The sequence below is a fragment of the Lissotriton helveticus genome, chromosome 5_1 (assembly GCF_964261635.1).
Source record: "Lissotriton helveticus chromosome 5_1, aLisHel1.1, whole genome shotgun sequence".
In the NCBI taxonomy this organism is placed as follows: Eukaryota; Metazoa; Chordata; class Amphibia; order Caudata; family Salamandridae; genus Lissotriton; species Lissotriton helveticus.
In genome coordinates this window covers 1,934,282,074-1,934,304,815 of record NC_136065.1, presented here as the reverse complement: position 1 = coordinate 1,934,304,815, position 22,742 = coordinate 1,934,282,074, and the positions used below count along the sequence as shown (strand labels likewise).

General features: G+C 45.1%; 1 long non-coding RNA gene across 38 annotated transcripts in view; it reads left to right on the top strand.

Moving 5' to 3' along the window:
* Positions 1-22,742, top strand: part of LOC144756055 (uncharacterized) — a 1,542,626-nt gene that overhangs the window by 1,368,236 nt on the left and 151,648 nt on the right. Inside the window, exon 6 of one of the 38 annotated variants that reach the window (XR_013595031.1) lies at positions 21,324-22,123. The exons of the other annotated variants lie outside the window; for them this stretch is intronic. This is a non-coding gene — a long non-coding RNA (uncharacterized LOC144756055). Of the gene's footprint in view, positions 1-21,323; positions 22,124-22,742 lie in introns of those variants that run through there. 38 annotated transcript variants of the gene reach the window in all.

Genomic DNA, 22,742 nt, shown 5'->3' with positions numbered 1-22,742 from the left:
ATTTAGGCTGCTTCTGGGTGATCATATGGAAAGAGAACACCAAGTGAAGAACTGTTGACTGGAGGATCATCATCAAAGCAAGCATATATAAATAGGCTCTAAAAGTGCCAAGTGTCTGGAACAAGAGTAAGCCAGGATGGCCTTTTCTGCAGAGGTACAATTTCAACTATGGAGCCTGCGGTTAGTTAATCCAATCTTGCCAGTACGGATTAACTTCCTTAATTTTTCTATTTTATTTTAGTTTTGAAGATACTCTTAAAGACTAAATAGACTGCTCAGATCGCTATGAAGAGAAATCTAGAATTAATGCTATACATGAAGGACAAATAAACTCTGATGTTCACAGTGGTGAGTTAAGATAGTCTTGTTTGGAAAGACAGAACTTGTCTAGCACATTTTTGTCAATTGCATGGCCTAGTAGAGTTCTCGGTCATGGCATGGGTTTGAAAGTTTTCGATTACTCGTTGATAGAAGTCAGTTGAAGTGTTGTGTTATTTTATTTGGACTGTGTGTGATTATGGACCTGTTCAGTGTTACCATTTGTGGTGATACCTGGGTTATTTAAGCCCTTTGCTACTTTGTGATTTCATTACGGGAGAATAATTAGAGCCAGAGGGTGATGAGGAGGCACCTACTCTAGCATTGTATGACAAAGCAGTGGCTTAGTCTTGTTTTAGTATTATGCAGGATACTAGTCTAGCTGGTGTATGGGAATTACCCTGCCTAGGCTTCTCCTATTAAAGATGATACACAATAGGTCCTGGTCTAATGCTGGCTCAAAACCACTATCATCATTTCAAAAGCTAAGACAAAATATTGAGCCTTTAAAAGGTAATGTAGGTTGCGCTTATGTGACTAACTAGATCCCATGACTAATTGGTATTCCATATGTATGTATTTGATATTTATGTAGTGTGAACCCAACCACAAACAGCCGCGGTCGGTAGGGGAATACCTGCCGGGGCGGTGACGTGGGAAGGGGGAGGGGCAGGGTGGGGGTTAGTAATGTATGGATAATGGAGGTTTGCAGGTAAGTAAACATTTAAATAAATCAAACGAATTTCGTTGCACGCACTGCCCCCCCAAATGCAATGCAGTGCGCGCAACGAAATTCGTTTGATTTATTTAAATGTTTACTTACCTGCAAACCTCCATTATCCATACATTACTAACCCCCACCCTGCCCCTCCTCCTCCCCATGTCACCGCCCCGGCAGGTACTCCCCTACCGACCGCGGCTGACCACAAAGCAGCAGAGTGCTGTATACAGTAAAAGGCGAAGATACAATACAGTCAACACGTGATTGCAGGGATAGCTAGGTTCTGGAAGTGGAAGTAGACAGGTACTGCATCGAGATGTAGTGTTCTTTGCTTTAAATAGGTGTTTTTCAGCTCTTGTCTAAATGGGAGCAGGAATGGGATGGTTGTGATGGATAGGGCGATGCTTTTCCAAATCCTAGGTCTATAGATCCATAATCTATGTTATTTTTTTTCTTTGTTACGTTTCTTTACATCCAACCTGATGTTGTCCTGATGGGGGAAACATCATTTACTCCGAAGGCATCACCACGCATAACGTTTACCACGCTACACTTACCACGTAAACGTTTTTTCAACGCGGGTGCCTTCCACGACCGTCTTTACCACGCAAGTACGTTCTGCGTGGGTTGGGGAGAGACGTGGTATTCCTTCCAGACGTTCTGCGTGGGCTTGGGGAGGGCTGGGGGGGACTCGGGGGGGGCTGGGGGGGTCTCCCCCCCAAAAATAACAGGCAGTTTACATAAATAAAAAAAACGCACATTATTTTTGAAGTATAAGGAAAAAGCCTCCCCCAAAGACGTGCCGTGTACGTCAAAATAGCAGTCCTTTTTTTATTTTGGTAGACGTGTTTTGACGTTTGTTTCCATGGTGGATGGAAGTAAGGGCTGCTGGTGAAAGACGTGCAGGTAAGATGTTTTTTACGCGTGGTATAGTCCTTTGTTGTAAATACCAGCGTGGTAAAGCCACTTGCGATGTAAAATTCACGTGGTAAAGCCATGCGTGGTAATTGTAAGCGTGGTATAATCATATATTCCCTGATGGCAGGTGTTCTCAGCATCATTGGAGATGGCCAGCATGACGGCCAAATAATGGGTGATACTGGCTGTGATGGCTTTGTAGGAGTCAGTGGAGTTCCTTTAGAACGACGGGGTGGGCCGCATAATGTAGAATGTCCTTAAGAGGGTATGCATGGAGTCTGGGAGGTCAAAGAGCCTAGTTATGCCACTTTCCAGATGTGAGGGTATAAAATCTTGAGTGTCAGTTCTGAAGTTACTTTTGGAGGACTGTATACACTTTCTTTAATAGAGGGAGCTGGTACCATACTCAGGGGCGGCCTTAGGCATGTGCAAGCTGTGCACCTGCACAGGGCCACCAAACCCCAGGGACCACCACGCCAATATATATCCTTAATATAATAATCCTCTGAGGATGGATACATTTTTGCGTGGCGGCCCCTGGCAGGGATTTGGCGGCCTCCGGCTCTGTTCCACTTCCAAACACCCTGCCCCCCCACCCCCCTCTTCACTGGCCTCGGTGCTCCCCGCCCCGCCCAGACCCCCTCTTCCGGGGCCCCCTACCTACGCTCTCTGCCCAGGGCCCCCATGAGCCTTGAGCCGCCCCTGCCATACTCAGGGCCGGCTCTAGGACGGTGCAACTGGTGCAGGCACACCTAGCAACGACGTTGGGGCGCTCTGTTTAAAAATAACACTAGCCTAAAAAGCACCTGCTGCAGAGTTCCTTGTGTGCTCAGCAGTTTTCAGGGAACATTAGAAATGTCAAATGATGGTGATTAATGTTCCTGCTTGAGAGAGATCAGAGTTTTGCCTAGTGGCAGTTTCCACTCAAGATAAAGTTGGGCAGAGGGTTAATATGCCTGCTGCAAAGAACATGTACCACGCAAATCACTGAACTGTATTTTATGTGGATCGCTCCGTGGTTACTGCTTGTGTCACAGAGATCCTTTTGTTACTTGCGCTTTATAAGTCACAGGCTTAAAATAACACAGTGAGCTATGAACTGTCGTCAAAGAGCTGCATGCATACTGGGTGGTATTGGAATGTTATATTTTTCCCACCGTATTTCATTACCCTTATGTTGCTACAAAAGGGTTAGTTTGGGTAGAGATACATTCTTATTAGTAAAGCCAAACCACTGTGGTAGGTTTTAAATACTGAGTTTGTGCTTATCCAGACCAAATACTCTTAAAATATAATGTCTACTAGTATCTGGCACATGTGATTCCTAAACCTTGTAATCCTCATTGTCTTGCGTACCATTTCATATAGATTGATTTACACATATGATTCATTGTCTTTCTGTAATGTGTGTCATGCAAAGTGCTCTGACACCCAAAACTAGCGTTATAAAACAAATGAAATGCATGTGAGAGAGGGGCTTTGGAGAGATGAGGGACTCTTGTGGAGAGTGGTAGTGATGTAATTCGTGGAACAGGGATTTTTTTAGGGGGTGTGGCACGCCAAAAAAGAGTGTCGCGCTGGGCGCCACCAGCGCTAAAGCCGGTCCTGACCACACTATCTTGTTTTTAAACATCTGTGCTCTAATGCCTTTGTGGGTGGGGTTTCATTATACAAATTATCTTTAAGTAAAAAAATATTTAGTAAAGTAGACTACTATATGCCAGAATTATTATTGATCATCTTTTATCATAGAATAAAGTACATGCATACTTGTTTCCAGTTGTCCAAACTGAATGTTAAGGATTTTTCCTTGGCATCTTGGCTGAGTATAAAGAGATGCTTTCTGGAGCACTTTCTGCTTTAATTAGCTGTTCACTCCCGCCCCATTCCCCTGGCAGTGTCACAGTCCAGTGTGTGGAATAATGGAATCTATTCCTCTGAAAGGGCTAAGATGTGACTGACATCATTAGAGCAATCACGCTGCAGGAGCAAGCTGATTATACACCAGACAGCTCTTTCCAACACGAGCAACTCTTCATTAATCCACCATGAATATTCAGCGCATATTTGTTTGAAGTGTGCTGGTTACAGCGTTTTCCTCAAACATGTAAATTTAAAAAGATAGAAAACATGTTCTATTTTGTACATTTTGAGGGTGTGAAAGCACTGTTAAAATTCCCCAAACACAATATCGTGAAATGGTAGCACTGACTGGGGAACAAGCATTTGCCCTAGATTACTAGAGTTGCTTCAAGATAGAAGACTTATAAGAGATAGAGCATCGACATAGCTTTTCAACAGTGGAGTACACAGCCATTAGTCCAAACAGGGTCGTAGTGAAGAAGATATTGTACAAGATGAAGCACATAACACTGAGGATAGCCTGTACAGACTAATGCATGAAAAGCAAACAAGCAAGCAAAAATAATGCAGGCAATTGCCATGTCAACAGACCAGAGCATTCCCTTTAATCCGTTGGAGCATGTGATGCTAAAAATAATTTATTTGTTGCACATTTTTATACACTTTCTCTCAATGTAAATGAATAGAAGTGAGAACAAGAAGTTGGAGATAACGTCTAATGAGCAGATGCCAGGATGTTCTTGTGGACGAATAGGACGAATATAGGTAAAAGGTTGTGCAGCTACCTAGGCCTATATTGGGATACATTGGGGCTCAGAACACTGGAAGTTTCCATCACAGAAATGTGAGGAAAATGTGTGTTATCAGGCAAAATTTGAGGTTTGCATGGTATTATGGGTAAAACCCCTCATGGGATCCGCACAAGGCACACAACCCTGGACTCCCCTAGTTGTCCAGCTTTCAAAAATGTTCAGGTTTGCTAAGTTTTTCTATGTGCCCGCTGAGCTAGGGCCCAAAATCCACCGCTACCCACTTTGGGAAAAGAAGTATTGAGTGGAAAAAAGTGATGTATCCATGTTGAATTTTGGGCGTTTCCTGTCGCGGGCACTAGGCCTACCCACATACGTGAGGTACCATTTTTTTGGGGAAGACTTAGGGGAATTTTGGGGCGCAGGACCTTTGTGGCTTTCCACAAATTCCCAAACTTTTCATCACTGAAATGCAAGGAAAATGTGCATTTTTAGTCAAAGTTTGAGATTCGCAAGGGATTCTGGGTAAAACAACCTGGTGAGAGCCCCTGTAACTCTAGAGTTCAAATATGTTCAGGTTTGCCAGGTTTCCCTAGGTGCCAGCTGAGATAGGGCCCAAAAATCCAGAGCTGAGCAGTTTGCAAAAAACGGGTCCATTTTGAGCGGAAAAATTAGATGTATCCATGTTGAGTTTAGGACCGTTTCCTGTTGCAGGTACTAGGCCTACCCACACAAGTGAGGTACCATTTTTCTGCAAGAGTTAGGGGGATTTTGGGTCGAAGGAAGTTTGTGGCTCTCCGCCGATTCCAGAACTTTTCATCACAGAAATGGGAGGAATATGTGTTGTTTTAGTCAAGGTTTGAGGTTCGCAAGGGATTCTGAGTGAAACAGCCTCGTGAGAGCCATGCAAGTCAAACCATCCTGGATTCTTCTAGGTGTCTAGTTTTCAAATATGTACAGGTTTGCTAGGTTTCCCTAGGTGCCGGCTGAGCTAGGGCCCAAAATTCACAGCTACGCACTTTGCAGAAAATGGGTCAGTTTTGAGTGGGAAAATGTGCTGTATCCATGTTGCGTTTTGGACCGTTTCCTGTTGCAGGCACCAGGCCTATCCACACAAGTGAGGTACCATTTTTTCAGAACACTTCGAGAATGTTGGCTGGTAGGAAGTTTTGGCTCACTACACATTCCAGAACTTTCCATCACAGAAAAGCAAGGAAAATGTGCTTTTTTTAGTTTAAGTTTGAGGTTTGAAAGGGATTCTGGGTAAGCAGCCTGGTGAGAGCTACGCCAGTCTCTCCATCCTAAATGACCATTGGTGTCTAGTTTTAAAAAATATACAGGTTTGCTAGGTTTCTCTAGGTGCCAGCTGAGCTGGGGCCCAAAATCCACAGCTACTTACTTTGCAAAAACGGGTCAGTTTTGAGTAGAAAAATGTGACGTGTCCATTTTGTGTTTGGGCCGTTTCCTGTCACAGGCACTAGACTCACCCACACAAGGGAGGTACCATTTTTATCAGAAGACATAGGGGAATGCTGGGTGGGAGGGAATTTCTGGCTCCTTGCAGATTCCAGAACTTTCCTTCACAGAAATTCAATGAAAAGGTTGGGTTCTTTTTGGTCAAAGTTAAAGGTTTGAAAGGGATTCTGGGTAAAACAACCTGGTGTGAGCAACGCAATTCATCCCATCCTGGATTTCCTGGCTGTCTAATTTTACAAAATATACAGGTTTGCTAGGTTTCCCTATGTGCTAGCTGAGCTAGGGCCCACTTAACAAAAAACGGGTCAATTTTAAGTGGAAAAATTTGACATATCCATGTTGCGTTTTGGCCCTTTTCCTGATGCGGGCACTAAGCCTACCCACACACGTGAGGTACCATTTTTTTCAAAAAACTTAGGGGAATGCTGGATGAAAGAAAGTTTGTGACTCCCCGCAGATTCCAGAACTTTCCATCACAGAAATGTGAGGGAAAATATGTTTTTTTAGTAAAGGTTTGAGGTTTGGAAGGGATTCTGGGTAGAACAACCTGGTGAGAGCCACACAAGTGAACCCATCCCCGATTCTTGTAGATGTCTAGTTTTAAAAAATATACATGTTTGCTAGGTTTTCCTAGTTGCTGGCTGAGCTAGGGCCCAAAATCCACAGCTACCCACTTTGTGAAAAACTGGACTGTTTGGAGTGGAAAAATGTGATATATCCATGTTACGTTTTGGCCTGTTTCCTGTCATGGGCACTAGGCCTACCCACACAAGTGAGGTACTATTTTCATCATAAGACATGTGGGAGCATAGAATAGTATGACATTTATTGTTACCAATTGAATTTGGCTGCATTTGTGCCTTTCAAATGTAGCCAGTGTGTAAGAAAGAAGACATTTTGAAAAATACTCTCTAAATCATATGCTAGTATCAGTACCCACAAATTCAGAGATGTACAAATGACCACTGCCTTTTTAGAAAAAAAGACACACACTTTTTATCCAGAGAGCTTTTTTTCTATTTTTCCGAAAAATGTCAAGCTTTTACTTTATTTTGCCTATCTTCTCCATCCCCGTCCTGGGGAATCCACAAACCTTGGATACATTTAGAATCCCAAGAATGCTGGAACAAAGGACACAAATTTCGCGTGGAAAATAAGTAATAAAGCCCTAAGCACAAACTACCCGAAATTGCCAAAAAAGGGTTCAGCATTGGCGGGGGTTGGGGGCAGGGGGAGCGGGAAGCCCAGCAGCTAATGAGTTAATTAAATATAATTAAATTATAATTTAATCAAATGTATTGTTACCTTCACTTTACCATGGAACATTATAAAATTTTTATAATGAAATAAAATTAAATTGTATGTATTTATATATATTTTGCATTTAATTTAACATTAGTTCCTATGGTCTTTTATTTTAAGTCCTTGTGACTATAATTATATGTGACAGGGTGTTGCATACTAGAGGATGACTGTGTGTGGTGCTAGACTTGCTACTGTTTTTTAAGTAGTAACTTACACTGCTAGTTAGGCTCTACCCTCCTTTTTTAGGTCTCGCCTGAGCCAGCGCATGTGTTGCTCTGGCGAGACTTTTAGTAAACGGGCTTCAGAAAATGATACCACACGCATTTGGTGGTGGCCTAGAGCTTGCTGTTATGAGCGCGGGCACGCACTTACGAGCACAGGCGCCAACTCGCGGGCACCCTTACACTTTTGCTGCACCGCCAAAGTGCTTGTTTTTCTTCCTTTTAGGTTGGGGGTTGCAATCAACTTTTAAGCAAGGCGAGCTTGTTTTTCCCTCTCCCTGGGCCTTTAAAAGCTTTCAGCAAGAAAAACAAAGGCGCAGGAAGCAGGCCGGTTCATATTTAAAAGTCAGCAACACTCAAACCTTGAGACCACCCCTACCCCTCCCCCCTGCAATGTCTGAAACGCGCCCCGGGGACTAGGGCGCTAAGTGAACTTTTCTGACTCCTGAGGTGTCCCGTGCCACGCAGTGTTTTGAAGCCCTTTGCTGTCTCCACGTATGCAGGAAATGGCGATACGGTTCCCGCAATCATCCCCCACCTTCCACATACTGTTTTTGTGTTGTCAGAAAACATACTGCGCAGAGGGAGAGAGGCTGTATTGTCTTTTTGTGAGGGTTTGACACTGTGGAAGTGGTTTCTTATTTTTAGGTGTAGATGGGAGAGAATAACATAGTGTTGGTTTAACACTCGTGGCGTTTCTCCTTTTGTTTCAGATCTGTTGGCATGTGACATGCCTCCTCACCAGCCCAGAGCTCGACAACTGTCAGTTACTCAGAATGGGCAGTGGTTTTTGCAAACACGATAAACATACTAAAATGAAGAAGATTCAATTATGGCAGGAGTCCGAGTAGAATTCTTAGCAGCTTCCTAAGGTATCCTAAAATTGGAAATACTCCCTTACAGCTGAACTTCGACATGCCATTTGCTTGCTCAGCCAATGCACTTTGAAGTTGACAAAAGGTGCTCTATTATTATCATCAAGGCGGGATATGACTCGTGGTTAACACACACTTAGTTCCTTCACTTTGCATTGATCCTAATACATGCCTTCCACAGAAGCATACATTTTAAAATCTACACGTCATCCCACCCATAGAGAGAACGATGCACACCCGCTAATACAAGTAAATAAAATCTCCCTTTCCTCCCTCCCCAGTGGTGCATTGAATCAAAAGCCCAATGGGGTGAGGTGGGCCTCTCACACTCTGCCCCCTGGTGCCAAGACACCTGCTCCACTAATAAACGCTATCCCTCTGCCTAGACTAATCAACCCACAACAGATCTGGTAGTTCAGTGGACTAATGTGTCCACTTCAGGGGCCTTTGTTCGACTACACAGTCACGGGTTCAAATCCTGGTGGGTACACTCAGCCTTTCATCAATGTGAGGTCAATAAAATTAGTATCATTGAGTTGGGTAACAATAAACATCTGTTGCTCATTGCCAACATCCCTACAGTTGAACGTGTGCTATACAAATACACATAAGTTTTTTTTAATCTCTATCTTCCAAGACTGTCCAAGGTTGTCCGCATTTTTCTGCAGTTGTCAGTCACCTTCCTACTGACCTAATCGCCTATTACTCCGACCAACTTAGCATCTCGTCCAGTCACCTTTGTCTGTTAGCTCTTTGTACCCAGATACAAAACGCGATGCACCACCTGAACCTCAATTCCATAAAAAATCCATTCACCTAACTGATAACGTGATTACGATATTGATTAGTCAGATAGGATGCTTTGCTCCCCGCTGAGGACTCCTGCCCCATTCTCATCTTGTGTGCCCTATGTCTACCCTGCTCACCCGGTTCTAATATCTTTAAACCATTGTCTCCCGTACACACCCCTCTAACTGAGATGTACCTTGCCACAGGTCCTCCTAGGCCCAGCCCCTGCCTTTGCTATGCTTAGAGCTAGCCATTCATTTTTCTCAATGTTTTGTCTTCTTCTTGCTAGTCCATTCCCTTTTAAATATAACTCCTTCATTTGTGTTCCTTGCCAAACCTGGCAAAGCCTAGTCCCTGATGCAACTCCCACCAGGCTGGTTAGAAAACTGGCGAATGAACAGGAATTCGCACTCACTGGCAGTGACCACCAAAGCCAATAAGGGAGCCTTTGAGTTAGGGAGCAGGTAAACATAAGGGACAAAGTAAGATAAATGTTTCCAGGATGCTGGAAGTATGTGTGGTGAGTGTACTTTTACCTTGGGGCGCGGATCTACTGTAAGGGAAAGTAATATAATGTGGACCTGGCAGGACACTGGAAACAATGGTTAAAGAGGCAGTATTGGCAGATCACAGTAATATAAACCTTGCTGTTTTGGTAAGAAATCATTGTAAACCATGAACTAAGAACAAACAATGCTATACTCACAACCGCTAGGAGAACGTTAAGAATCCATGCATGCAAATTAGCAATGTCTGTATGCACACTGTCATCCTGAGACACAATTAACTTAACATAACCCTATTAAGCCCTCGCTTCCAGATAGTTTACTCCTGTGGGATTAAGGGATGAGGACGTTGAGTAACACCGTAGAGCTTCACGACCCTGCAGTGTCAAAGAGTCCTGTTAAGTCGATGCTGGTGATAGTATAGGCCAATACTATGAGTGATGGTAGTGAAAGGGCTGGAGGGCAAGGGATGCAATAGATGTGCAGCTTGTCAACCACAAACTAAAAGGGGAAGGCTGCATATTGGGTTTTTACAGCAGCTGGTGTTCAATGTAATAGCAAATGGGGTAAGGGGAAACCTCACAGGATGGATGGGCTTCAATGCAGTTTGGGCCTTCCTTGTTCATACATGTAAATCAGAAAAAAATACTTTCACAGAATGACCTGAACTGGATGCAAGCAAGACTGAAAGGTAGCATGCACAACACTAGGGGCTAAGTATGAGAAACCAGTAAATATTGTCCTCTACACGCACGTTCTTCATATATGCTTCTAGACTGCAAGACAAGTCTTCTGTCCCAACGAAGATCAGCACAAACTAGTGTCTTTTTTAATGGATTCCTCGATGTACAGCCACAGAGAAAGAGCCTGTGACTAAAGGGCTTGTGTACATTCCTCTCCCAAGGGTTGCTTCCAGTTGTGACAGCTAGTCTAAACGAAGGGCACATTTAACTGACCAGTGAGAATAATGTCCTCAGCAAGCTCATTTTTCTAGAGAGTCTTGAATTGTTTTTGCAGTGTCAGATGACCATTTGACATTAGGAACCAATGAGGTTTGCTCGTCACATATCCCTCCTCTGTTCTTTCTCCAGGGCGAGGCCAACCTTGGACCTAGGCCTCTCTCAGAACAGGAGCTTGTGTAGATGTCCACCTGACCAAGGGAGCTACCGTGGTGGATGACTGAGGATTGTCTTCCATGGAGGGTGACTGGGGCTGCTCTGCAGAAACTGATCTCCAAGCCCTTATTGAATTTGCCCGTAAGGAGGAAAGGTGGAGATCTAGTGGCAATAGATCTGTTCCTCTTAACTGCCACAGCATCACTCAGGTCCACCACCGCATCACTCTGCACCACAACAGCATCATCAGAGCAACCACAGCATCACTCAGCGCCACCACAGCATCACTCAGCGCCACCACAGCATCACTCAACGCCACCACAGCATCCCTCAGCGCATCAAGAGCATTACTCAGCATAACCACAGCGTCACTCAGCGCCACAACAGAATCACTCAGCGCCACCACCGCATCACTCAGCACCACCACAGCATCACTCAGCACCACCACAGCATCACTCAGCACCACCACAGCATCACTCAACACCACAACAGCATCACCCAGCACCACCTCAGCATTACTCAACACACAACAATATCGCTCAGGGCCACAACAGCATCACTCAGCGCCACCACAGTATCGCTCTACGCAACCACAGCAACACTCAGCACCACCACAGCATCACTCGGGGCCAACAATGCATCACTCAACAACACAACAGGATCACTCAGCAACACCACAGCATCACTCAGCATCAATCAGGGACACCACAATATCACTCAGCGCCACCACAGCATCAGTCAGCACCACCACAGTGTCATTCAGCACCACCACAGCATCACTCAGAGCCAGCACAGCATCGCTCAGCACCACCACAGCATCTGTCAGCACCACCACATCATCACTCAGCACCACCAGAGCATCACTCAAGGCCACCACAGCATCACTCACCTTCACCACATCATTCAGCACCACCACAGCATCACTCTGTACCACCACAGTATCACTTAGCAGCGTCACAGCATCAAAACTACATCAGTCAGCGCCACCACAGCATCACTCAGGGCCACCACGGCATCACTCAGGGCCAGCACAGGCTCACTCAACGCCACTACAGCATCAGTCAGCACCACCACAGCGTCACTCAGAACCACCACAGCATCACTCAGGACCACCACAGCATCAGTCAGTACCACCACAGCATCAGTCAGCACCACCACATCATCACTCAGCACCACCACGGCATCACTCAGGGCCACAACATGATCACTCACCTTCACCACAGCATCACTCAGCACCGCCACAGCATCACTCAAGAACACCACAGCATCACTTAGTACTACCACAGCATCACTCGGCAGCACCACAGCATCAATCATCATCACCACAACCTCAGTCAGAACCAGCACAGCATCACTCAGGGCTACCACACTATCACTCAGGGCCAGGACAGCATCACTCAACGCCACAGCTGCATAACTCAAGGCCAGCCCAGCATCACTCAACGACACCACAGCATCACTCAGTGCTTCTTACACATTTTAATTACAATTTCTCAGCATGCTGCACAGCAGCCACACTTCTCTACAGCACAGCTTAGAAACATTGGGAAAGTCAATAGCTCTACATAAACACTTAAAAGGCCCCCCAATGCATAGCCAATAGGTCTCGCCTTTGGGACATTATAAGTGTTTAGTTATCCAGCACAATATCCTTCAATTAAACAACTTTAAGTGTTGCATGGCTAATCACTTATAAGGTCCCAAACACGAGATCTATTGGCTATGCCAATGCTTGTTCACAGGGTGGAGACGTCTAAGACTACACTTTTGAGTAACTTTACCCTCAGATGTTTTCAATTGCAAAAGGTTACGCAAATATGTTTGATTTGCACGTGTAAATTACTCATAAGTAAAACTTGCCTTAGTCAGTAGCCACATATGTTCTTTCAAACTGCAGCTATAGGAGTAGAATCGTTTTCCTAAGGCTCTACATAAAGATTAGCAGTTGGTGTAAGTATGTCTCCACGAGTGAGACAGTTGGTAAACTCATTGCCGATATGGTGCTGTGTAAAGATTGTTACAGTGAGCTTCACGCTACAGTAAACTCCACCACTATTGGTAAGGAGGAAGAAGAATCCACACGTGGCATAAGAACAAGTGACAGTTCGTTGCCAGTCTGGGTGTTTAGCACTGGCTGAACCCAGGTCGAGGTCAGACTCTTAATTTTGTGTTGTAGGGCAGGGTGCATGTAGTACCCATTTTGTGGAAGGAAGAAGTGGAATGGAGTGAACCCAGGTCGAGGTCAGACTCTTAATTTTGTGTTGTAGGGCAGGGTGCATGTAGTACCCATTTTGTGGAAGGAAGAAGTGGAATGGAGTGAACCCAGGTCGAGGTCAGACTCTTAATTTTGTGTTGTAGGGCAGGGTGCATGTAGTACCCATTTTGTGGAAGGAAGAAGTGGAATGGAGTGAACCCAGGTCGAGGTCAGACTCTTAATTTTGTGTTGTAGGGCAGGGTGCATGTAGTACCCATTTTGTGGAAGGAAGAAGTGGAATGGAGTGAACCCAGGTCGAGGTCAGACTCTTAATTTTGTGTTGTAGGGCAGGGTGCATGTAGTACCCATTTTGTGGAAGGAAGAAGTGGAATGGAGTGAACCCAGGTCGAGGTCAGACTCTTAATTTTGTGTTGTAGGGCAGGGTGCATGTAGTACCCATTTTGTGGAAGGAAGAAGTGGAATGGAGTGCCTATTGTTAAAAGAACTTTTCTTTTGATTCTTGTCTGTGCAAGGATAGCTTACTTTGGTTTCTAATGATAATTTAACTGAGAAATTGGGATCTGGCCATCTACGATGGTATAAAGACAAGTAAAAATATATATATGCTTGAAGAAGAGGTGGGTGCGGTCACTTGATTTTAACAGGGGCAATTTGTCGTGGTAATAATGTTTGAAGACCATCAAATAAATTCGGTACATGCACTACAGAGCATAAAACTAACACTAGTGATGTATTTGGACAATGCAGAATCAGTACCAAATAAGTCTATTAGTACTATTCATAAATTATGATTATTTATTATTACCAAACTCATACATTGAACAACAAAATGGCTTTGCTGGGATTCAATATCTAACATTATGGGGGAACACTTATCTCAACAGTTAACACTCATCTCTTCAGTGGTTCCATAAGACCCCTCAGTCCACACAGCAGCATCACCTGTGTTTATGCAGAAGTGTATAGTGTACTGCCATCACTCAATCGTTCAGCATCATCAAATGTGTGTTATCTGCGGGAAGAGTGTTTCCCATCCTCCCTTAACCAAAAAGAGCTTGGCTTCACTTGGTGTAGCCCTTGGCCTAACTCATGTGAGAATGATATACTTGTTGCTTGCTTGGTCCTTAGGCAGCAATGATGGTGTTGGTGAGGGTACGAGGCCTTAGTGTTCTGCTTAGTTCAGCTATTCTAGTTGCTATTGTACTTCTGAGAATGGATTACAGCATAAGGCATGCCACCGAGTTTTTGGCTGTAGCTAGTGCTTGATTGATAAGTTCTGTTTATCCTGCTATTGTTAAAGAACCCTGTGTTTTTGTCTCAGTCTTTGTCTTCCCTTGTCCCCAGCATGTCTAGCACAAAAAAATAAGCTCTCTATGGTCTGTATTGCCCCACATAGATCCTATGTGTGTGTGTGTGTATATATATATATATATATATATATATATATATATATATATATATATATATTATGTATGTTTGTGGTATTTCTTTAGCACAAATCTAACTAAGAGGCAGCAGAGTGTTGTACAGGGTTAGAGGCACGCATCAAGGCAATTGTTGTTAGTAGGGGTAGCTAGTATGTGAACTGTTACTGCATTCTAATTTAGTGTTCTTGAAAGAGGTGCTTCTTTACACCTTTTCTAAATTGGAGCAGTATTGGGGCGGTCCTGGTGGGTATGGGGATATTGGTGCAGATCCTGGGTGCAAAGCAGTGGTGTAGCTAGCCCTCTGGCCGCCCATAGCAGTCCCTGCGTTTGCCGCCCCCGGCAGCCGCAGTGAAGACTAGAGATGGGGGGGCTTGAGGGGGTGTTGGCAAGTTTTCTACATTTTCCACCCCGCAGCTGCTAGTGCATTGAAGAAGGGGGGCTTGCTATTGCCGCACCAAGATGGCAAGTAAGAGGAGTGGGAGGCCGCCACCCCCAAAACTTGTGCCGCCCGGGCAGGACCGCTCCACCCCCTAGCTACGCCACTATCTTGTTTTCTCTTTTTTATACTTTATAGTCAGCAGTTTGATGGTGTACTGGCTGGCGGTGTGCCAAGAACCACCAGAGATAGTGAACAGCCTCCAAGTGATAGCCTCCAAGATAGGCACAGATGCTTGTTATTAATACTTTGTAAATGATCCAGTTGGTTTTGAAGATAGTGTGAGCTGGCAAAGGTAGTCAGTGGAATTCCCTCTGGGAAAGAGGTGGTGATGTGATCATATTTCTTCAGGTCCTAGATGAGACATGCTATCACATGTAGGATGCCCTTAAGTTGTGCCCTTATGGCGTCTGGGATGAATGCTTCTTATCACCATCCAGATGCAAGACTATGAGGCTTGAACAGCAGTTCTGAAGTCTCTTTCTGAAAAACGTGGTTTCACTTACTATACGAGAGAGAGCTGGTATTATGCCGTCTTTCTATTTATTTATTTTTGGCTATGTATTCCTAGAGGGTGAGGTAGTTGTCCAGGTGAATCCAAGTGATTTGGCATTCAGTGAAAGTTTCAATCAGTCTTTGTTAAGCGTGACTACTTACACGTTAGGGTCTCAAGGTGCTGGTGGGGAGGGGGTGCAGCAGGTCTTACTTGGCGCTGAGGTTCAGTTGAAGAGCCAGGTCTTGAGATCCTTCCTGAATTGGATCAGTGACGGGGATAGCCTGAGGTGGAGAGGCATGGTATTCCAGGTTTTGGGTGCGAGATAGGAATAGGATCTACCTCAGGTCCTGGTCTTGCGGATCCGAGGGACAGTGGCAAGAGCCAGTTCGGCAGAGCGGTGGTGTCTGGTCGGTACGTGGAATAAGAGGCGGTGGTTCAGTTATGCTGGTACGGCATCGTCGAAGGCTTTGTAGGTGTGTGTGAGGTGCTTGAACGTGACTCTTCTGTTGACTGGGAGCCAGTGGAGTTCTCACAGGTGTTCAGGGATGTGGCTGCGGCAGTACAATGTTGAGGACCAGTCTGGCTGCAGCGTTCTGAACGTTCTGTTGCTTCCTGAGGAGTTTCTGAGTGATGCCTGCGTAGAGTGTATTGCTGTAGTCGAGTCTGCTGCTGCTGATTGCTTGGGTGGCCGTCTTCCTAGTCTCAGTGGGGATCCATTCTATCGAAGCAGGTGAACAGTTTGGAAGCATGATGAGGAGACGGTGTTGATCTGGCAGTTCATGGTGGACGAGGAGTCCAGTTTCATGCTGAGGTTTCGTGCGTGGTCCGTGTGTGTGTGTGGGGAGATCCTAACGCAGCAGGCCACCAGGAGTTTTACCAAGCAGAGGTGTTGGGTCCCAGGATGAGGACTTTGGTCTTGTCCTAGTTGAGCTTGAGGCAGCTGTCTCTCAATACAGGTAGTGACCGCCTTCATCACGTCTTGGAAGTTGTTTCTAGCGATTGTGGGTTCATTGGTGAGGGAGAGGATCAGCTGGGTGTCGCCAGCGTAGGAGATTATCTTGAGATCATGGTTCCTGGCTATGGCTGCGAGCAAGGCCATGTAAACATTGAAGAGGGTGGGGCTCAGGGAAGTTGCCTGGAGGACTCTGCAGCCGATCTCCGTGGGTTCTGAGGGCAACAATGGTAGTCTGACTTACTGTGTTCTACCGGTGAGGAAGGAAGGAATACAGTCCAGGGTTTTGACGCGTATGTCGGGTGCATGAAGTTTTGTGCTTAAGGTGTGGTGGGAGACAGTGTTGAAGGCAGCAGAGAGGTCCAGGAGTATGAGGGCTGCTGTTTTTCCCCGGTTGAGGAAGGGAACGAATATCATCATTGGCTGCGAGGAGGGGGATCTCGTGCTGTGGGTGCTTCGGAAGCCGGATCGAGAGGAGACCAGGACATGGTTGGCTTCGATGAACTCGGAGAGTTGGGTGTTGATGGCCTTCTCAATGACCTTGGCTGGAAAGGGGAGCAGGGAGATGGGTCTGAAATTTTTGAGTTCTGTCGGGTCAGCGAACGGTTTCTGTAGCAGGGCGTTTATCTCGGCACGTTTCCAGTCATCGGGGAAGGTGGCGGTCTCGATGGAGCAGTTGATGGTGCGGCGTAATTCGGGGGGATGAAGGTGGCGGCTCTGTGGAAGATGTGGTGCGGCATGGGTCCGAGGATGCTCCGGAGTGAATGCTCTTCAGGGTCTTGAGAGTGTTGTCCGTGGTGAGTGCCGCCCAGATGAGCAGGATCTGTTGGGGGCATTGTCGTCGTGTGTGGTGGTGACGGGAGTGATGGTTGGGTCTTGGGTGTCGAAGCTGTCATAGATCTGCTTGATCTTGTGATAGAAGTAGGTGCCGAGTTTGTTTCAAAGGTCTTGGGAGGGTGTGACTTCTGTGGTCTCACTGTTGGGTTTGGGGAACTCCTTAACGATGGCGAAGAGCTCTTTGCTATTGTGTGCGTTGGCGTTGATTCTGTTTTGGAGGGCCGTTTTCTTTGTAGTTTTGAAAAGGAGGTGGTGTGCGGTGACGGCGGATGTGAAGTCTGTGTGGGCTTCCGGGGTTTTGTTGCTACCCCATCCCCTCTCGAGTTGTATACAGATGCATTAGGACTCATTGAGGGTTTTGGTGCGAAGCCGTTGATGTTCATGTCATTGAGCCAGGTTTGTACTGTTTCATGTTTGTGCTTGGCAAATAACAAGAATTCTGTCTTGGTTGAGTTGTGCTTCAGATAGGCATTGGACATCCGGGTCTGAATGATGTGCAGGCAGTTTTGAGATGTTGGCTGTCTGGAGCAGAGGAGACTTTCCAAGTACAGTTATGTATCATCGACATTCTAGTGAATCTTGATGCTAGTATCTTTGAATAGAGCACCAAGTGGCTCCTTGTAGAGTTTAAAGATGACAGTGGACAATATTGAACTCTGGGGGACTCTGTAGGTGATGGAGATTTTTTGGAATATGGAGGTGCCCATGTAAATAAACTGGTGTTGTTTGGAAAGATAGGAGAAGAACCAGAGAGGGACATTGCGTGTGAATCCCATTCAAGACTCCAGGGTGATTATTAGGGATGTATGGTCAACTATGTAGAAGGTACCTAAGAGGTCGCTCAGTAGTTGGAGGCAGGGGTCTTCTTCATATGTGGTGAGTAGGGCACCTTCTACAATGTGTAAGGTAAAAGGTCTCTGTGCTACAGTGTGATCTGAAGCTAGAGTGGTAGTCCTCCAAAAGACTGTTAGCATTAATTTGCTCTTAGATCTGAACATGGGCTGCTTTTTCAAGTTCTTGCCGATGACTGGTAGGTGAGTATTGGGTCTGTAGTTGGTGAGGTCATCAGGATCTAGTGTATATTTCTTTAAAAGTGGGAGGATCTGGCCTGTCTTGAGAGCTTCTGGGAAGATGCTGTGAGTGAGTGAGGGAGACATAACAGTGGCGAGTAGGGGTAAGACAGGGTCCCCAGAGCGAGCTTTGATGGAGGATGTGGACAAGATATCATCTTCATAAAAAGTCGGTTTGAGGGTGTTCGGTATGACAGCGATATCTGCAAGCGATGTTGCAGAGACCATTGAGGGATCCTGTGGGAAGGGGTGGGCATAAGAAATAATGCAGGTTTGGTGTTTGTGATATGCTGTTGGATCTTCTGCATTTTTTCACTAAAGTAAAGGTTGATGGCATTAAACTTTTCTGTGGAGTTCGGAAAAGGAGGGCCTGGCAGTGAGTTGATGCAATGCTTGAACGTCTTGAAAAATATCCTGCTTCTGTTTGTGATTTCTATTTTAGTGTTGTTATAATGCTTTGCTTTGGCTGATGTGATGAGCTGTCTGGATGTTTCACGGAGAGACTTCTGTATCATATGGTCATGGAGTAGCTCTGTTTTTCTTCCATTTTCATTCCTGTCTGCGGATGGATCATTTATTGTCAACATTGTCTTCAGAGTATGTGGGGGCCACAGGCTTTGGATTTAACTTGTTTGTTTCAGTTGGGATGTGGATGTTCACATAGTTTTCTAAAACAAAAAGTGTGTCTAGAAGGGTGTCAGATGTGGAGTTGATAGGGTGAGAGAGGAGTTCAAGTATTGGGTTGTCAATGGAGAAGTCTGTGAAGGATCTGAATGTTTGGTCTTCTCTTTTGGATTGACTTTGATTTGTTAGGACGCCGAACAGGGCGATAGGGATGGCAAAGTAGTCACTACAGCCCAGGTGTATTGGTGGTATGCATTGGATTGTTAGTGATGTTGAGAAGAGAAGGTTGGGGATATGGTTTTTGGGGTGCATTGGTTTTGTAGTTTAGTATGTTGAAGAGGTTTAGAAGAGAGTGCCTTGTTTTTTTTAACTTGTGTTGTCTGGAAGGTTGAATTCACCCAATAGGGTAAGGTGGGCATGCTTGATGGACTAGGAGGATTAATTAATTATGTCCTTCTGCTTGGTAGAGCTGTAGATGAGATGGATGGTGGTGCTTTGAGTTGCAGAGAGTGGGGAATAGCATGTCAGCATCTCCATGAGGTTGTTGCTTGCTTGCCCAGGATGCACGACCAGGATGACTTATGGATGACAGTGATTCCACATCCCTTCTTATGTGTGAACACTAACTATACAATGAATGCTGTAGCCAGTGGGAAGAAGAATCTAGAGGATAAACAAGGATGTAGGGGTGAACCATGTTTATAAGAGGAATAGGGTGTCAAGCGTGTACTAGGGGATGAGATCTTCAATGTCTGATTGATGGAATACTTCAGAGCAAGTGTTAACAAGCAAGAGTTGGAATGCGTAATCTGTAGTTTGAGGGTGTACGGTAGTTAGTAGGTTGTGTATGAGGTTGGGTTTATTTGTGGTGCAAATGTTACATGAGTGTTTGGGTCGTCTAGGCCTGGGTGTGATTGTGTGGATTGGCAGTACGGGTTGCAGAGTGAAGCACATGATTATAACTTACATTGTAAATTGAAGTGGATCAGATTTCAACCCCCTTGAGGGCAATATCCTACTCATGAGGCTGCACAAAGGAGCCATCTCTAGAATCTACTGTTTCTTAGTCATCAGTGCCCCAGACCACTTTTCAGCACTACTTCGAAGGAATGAGTGGGGACTTCAATGAGGATTACTGGTGTGATTCCTGGATGGCCCCCTAGAGAATTGGCTAACCCTGCATGCCTCTGTAGGATCCAAATTAACTACTTACACGGTGCTTATTTGACCCCCCACCGATTTAATCAAATAGGCAGAACCCCTCAAGCTCACTGTGCCAGGTGTTCTCTGGTCAAAGATGACCTTTTCCAGTTGCCCTACACAGACACCCTACTAGGAGAGAATAGTCGGGGAACTATCCACAATCCTAGGATGCCCGGTGGACCTCACCACTAACTGGGGCACAGAGGATGGAAAGAACATTTGTGGTAATGACCACTCTGGTGGCCAAAAGGGACATCACCCGCAAGTGGAAATCACTGGATCCCCTTTCATTGGAGAATGGAGGAGAGGTGTTGATTGGTGCGCTCAACAAGGGCGACCGATGTATGAGGCATAGGAATGCCCACAGAAACATTACAAGATCTGGGGTAAGTGGTGGGAATATCACGGTTGGGTGAGGGATCTTAATATTATATTTAAACTGATCAATTGCCTATTGCATCGCGGTGTGGAAATGATCAACTGTGTGCTGTTACTTTAAAAAAACATTTGGTTATTAAAAACATTAAAGTGGAACAGGGATTTTTGCCCAAGGCCCTTCCTGGCCGTGAAAGGCCCTAACAGATAATGGCCTTGTCTGTGTCCACCATTTGCTGGGTACGTCTGGCAGGTAGATGCCCTGTAGAGTTGATTGAAGTAAGGCGAAGACTTGAAGTGATGTAGGGTTGTCACTTCCTGTACAGATGCATAATGGTGAATGAAGTCCTCTACCCTGGCGTCTTCCTTAAAAGATGGTTTTGGTGGGAAACCAGTGATGTCACTTACTTTGCAGATGGATGATGGGAAAAGCAGTGCTGTCCGTTCCAGTGCAGATGGATGATGTGAAATGCAATGATGTCACATTATTGCTGATAACCTGGCCCTAAAATGCTGTCATTATGGCCCAGAGCACACTATGAATCCAGCTGTTATAGTTTGTCATTCTGACCCTGAAATTTCTGTGTATGTGGCAACTATACTGCTACCAATGTAGGCCTAAAAAGCTGTCAATCCATTATTGAAGAAACTGACAATCCAGCCACGAAACTTTGTCAATCTCCTTCTCACAATGTTATTAATCTGACCTAAAAACACTTTCAATCAGGCACCCAAACTCTTTGAAAGTTTCTTAGATTAGCGTCCCTCCCGTAGAGGTATTGCAGCATTTGTCTGACATTTTTGCCATTTTTCTTCCTGTACAACAAAACAGAAATGCCATGCGCGAGTAAGCAGTAAGCAGTGCCGCTTGAAACGCTGTTGGATTTTGTCAAGCTGAAACAGATTGCTGTCTACGCCTGGATTCCAGGAAATCTTCCCATCACTTATTGAATGACCGTGCAAGAAAAACGAACTCTTTCCAGAGTGCCCCACCCGAAAACCGGGACAGTCATCCACCACTATAACTCACGATCAAGGACACAAGATCAATCATCCCAGAGGTGATTCACATTTTTCCACTCTTCGATCTGCTCCTTTTGGATACATGCTCCCTGTTGAGTAATCTGGCCCTGATGAGAATCCCTCCAAAATCCTAGGGATTTGAAACGCGTAGGCCTTCTTCTTTTCCAGCGTCTGCTCTCCTTTGTCCATTGCCTTAGTGTTGATCTGTTGCTACACTAGGTTTTACGATTTATACACCGATTCCATGTTCAGTCACTATAATTCAATGGATCCTAATACAAACTAATGAATGTATTGTGTAAATAACTGTAAATACTTATATTTTCATTCAGCCAGCAGACCGAATACTTAACCTATTGGTTTATTCTTTATCCCATTTAGGTTTAGTATTTTCAGTATGAATGTGTGCATGTTTGTGGTACGACTATGATATGATTGACTGATGAATGTACGGTTGATTTTATTGCCCCTTTTTTGTGTCCAACTACTTTATTCTTCCTTTCACTTTATATAGAAATTGTTCTGTCCTCTAACAGTACATATTGAAAGTCAAAATAAATGTACCTTCTAAATTTCATTTTTGTATAATAAAACAGCTATTAAATAGCATCTTCCCTTTTTTGATCAAGTGACTTCTTATGGTTGATAAAACAAGACATTAAATAAAGCATCAGTATTGGCATTTCTGTTTTGTTGTATAGTTGTTTAGGCTCAGCCTTACTGATTAGAGCTTACCCCAGTTGTTCGGCATTTTTCTTCCTGGGCATTATGTGGGCATTATGTACTCTGTGCTGCCAGGAGACAGCCACTCTGTGTGTGTGTGTGTGTGTGGTATCAACACATGGACATGCACTATCTCAAGAATGTAGGTCCCCACCATATGAGACACATGTTTCTGTGGGTCTTCAAATCCAGCTTACTTACATAGCCATTGACCAAGGTACTTCTAGCTCCTATGTAATTGTGGATGCTCCAGTGGCGACCGCTAGCAGGGAAAAGTGGTAGGGCAGCATGGGGGACACAAAAAATAAAAACGAAACGTACCGGCTGTCCGCCGCCTCATCGTCTCTTCAGCTCCCGACAGTGCACACACAGGCTCCAAGACTCCTCTGCGCAAATCCAGACACTGCTCTCATGCTGGTATTGTCCAGCATGAGAGAAGTGCTAGGATTGAGGGAGCATGCTGGTTTCACGCTCCAGCAGGGACCTGGAGCCTGTGCTCATGAGC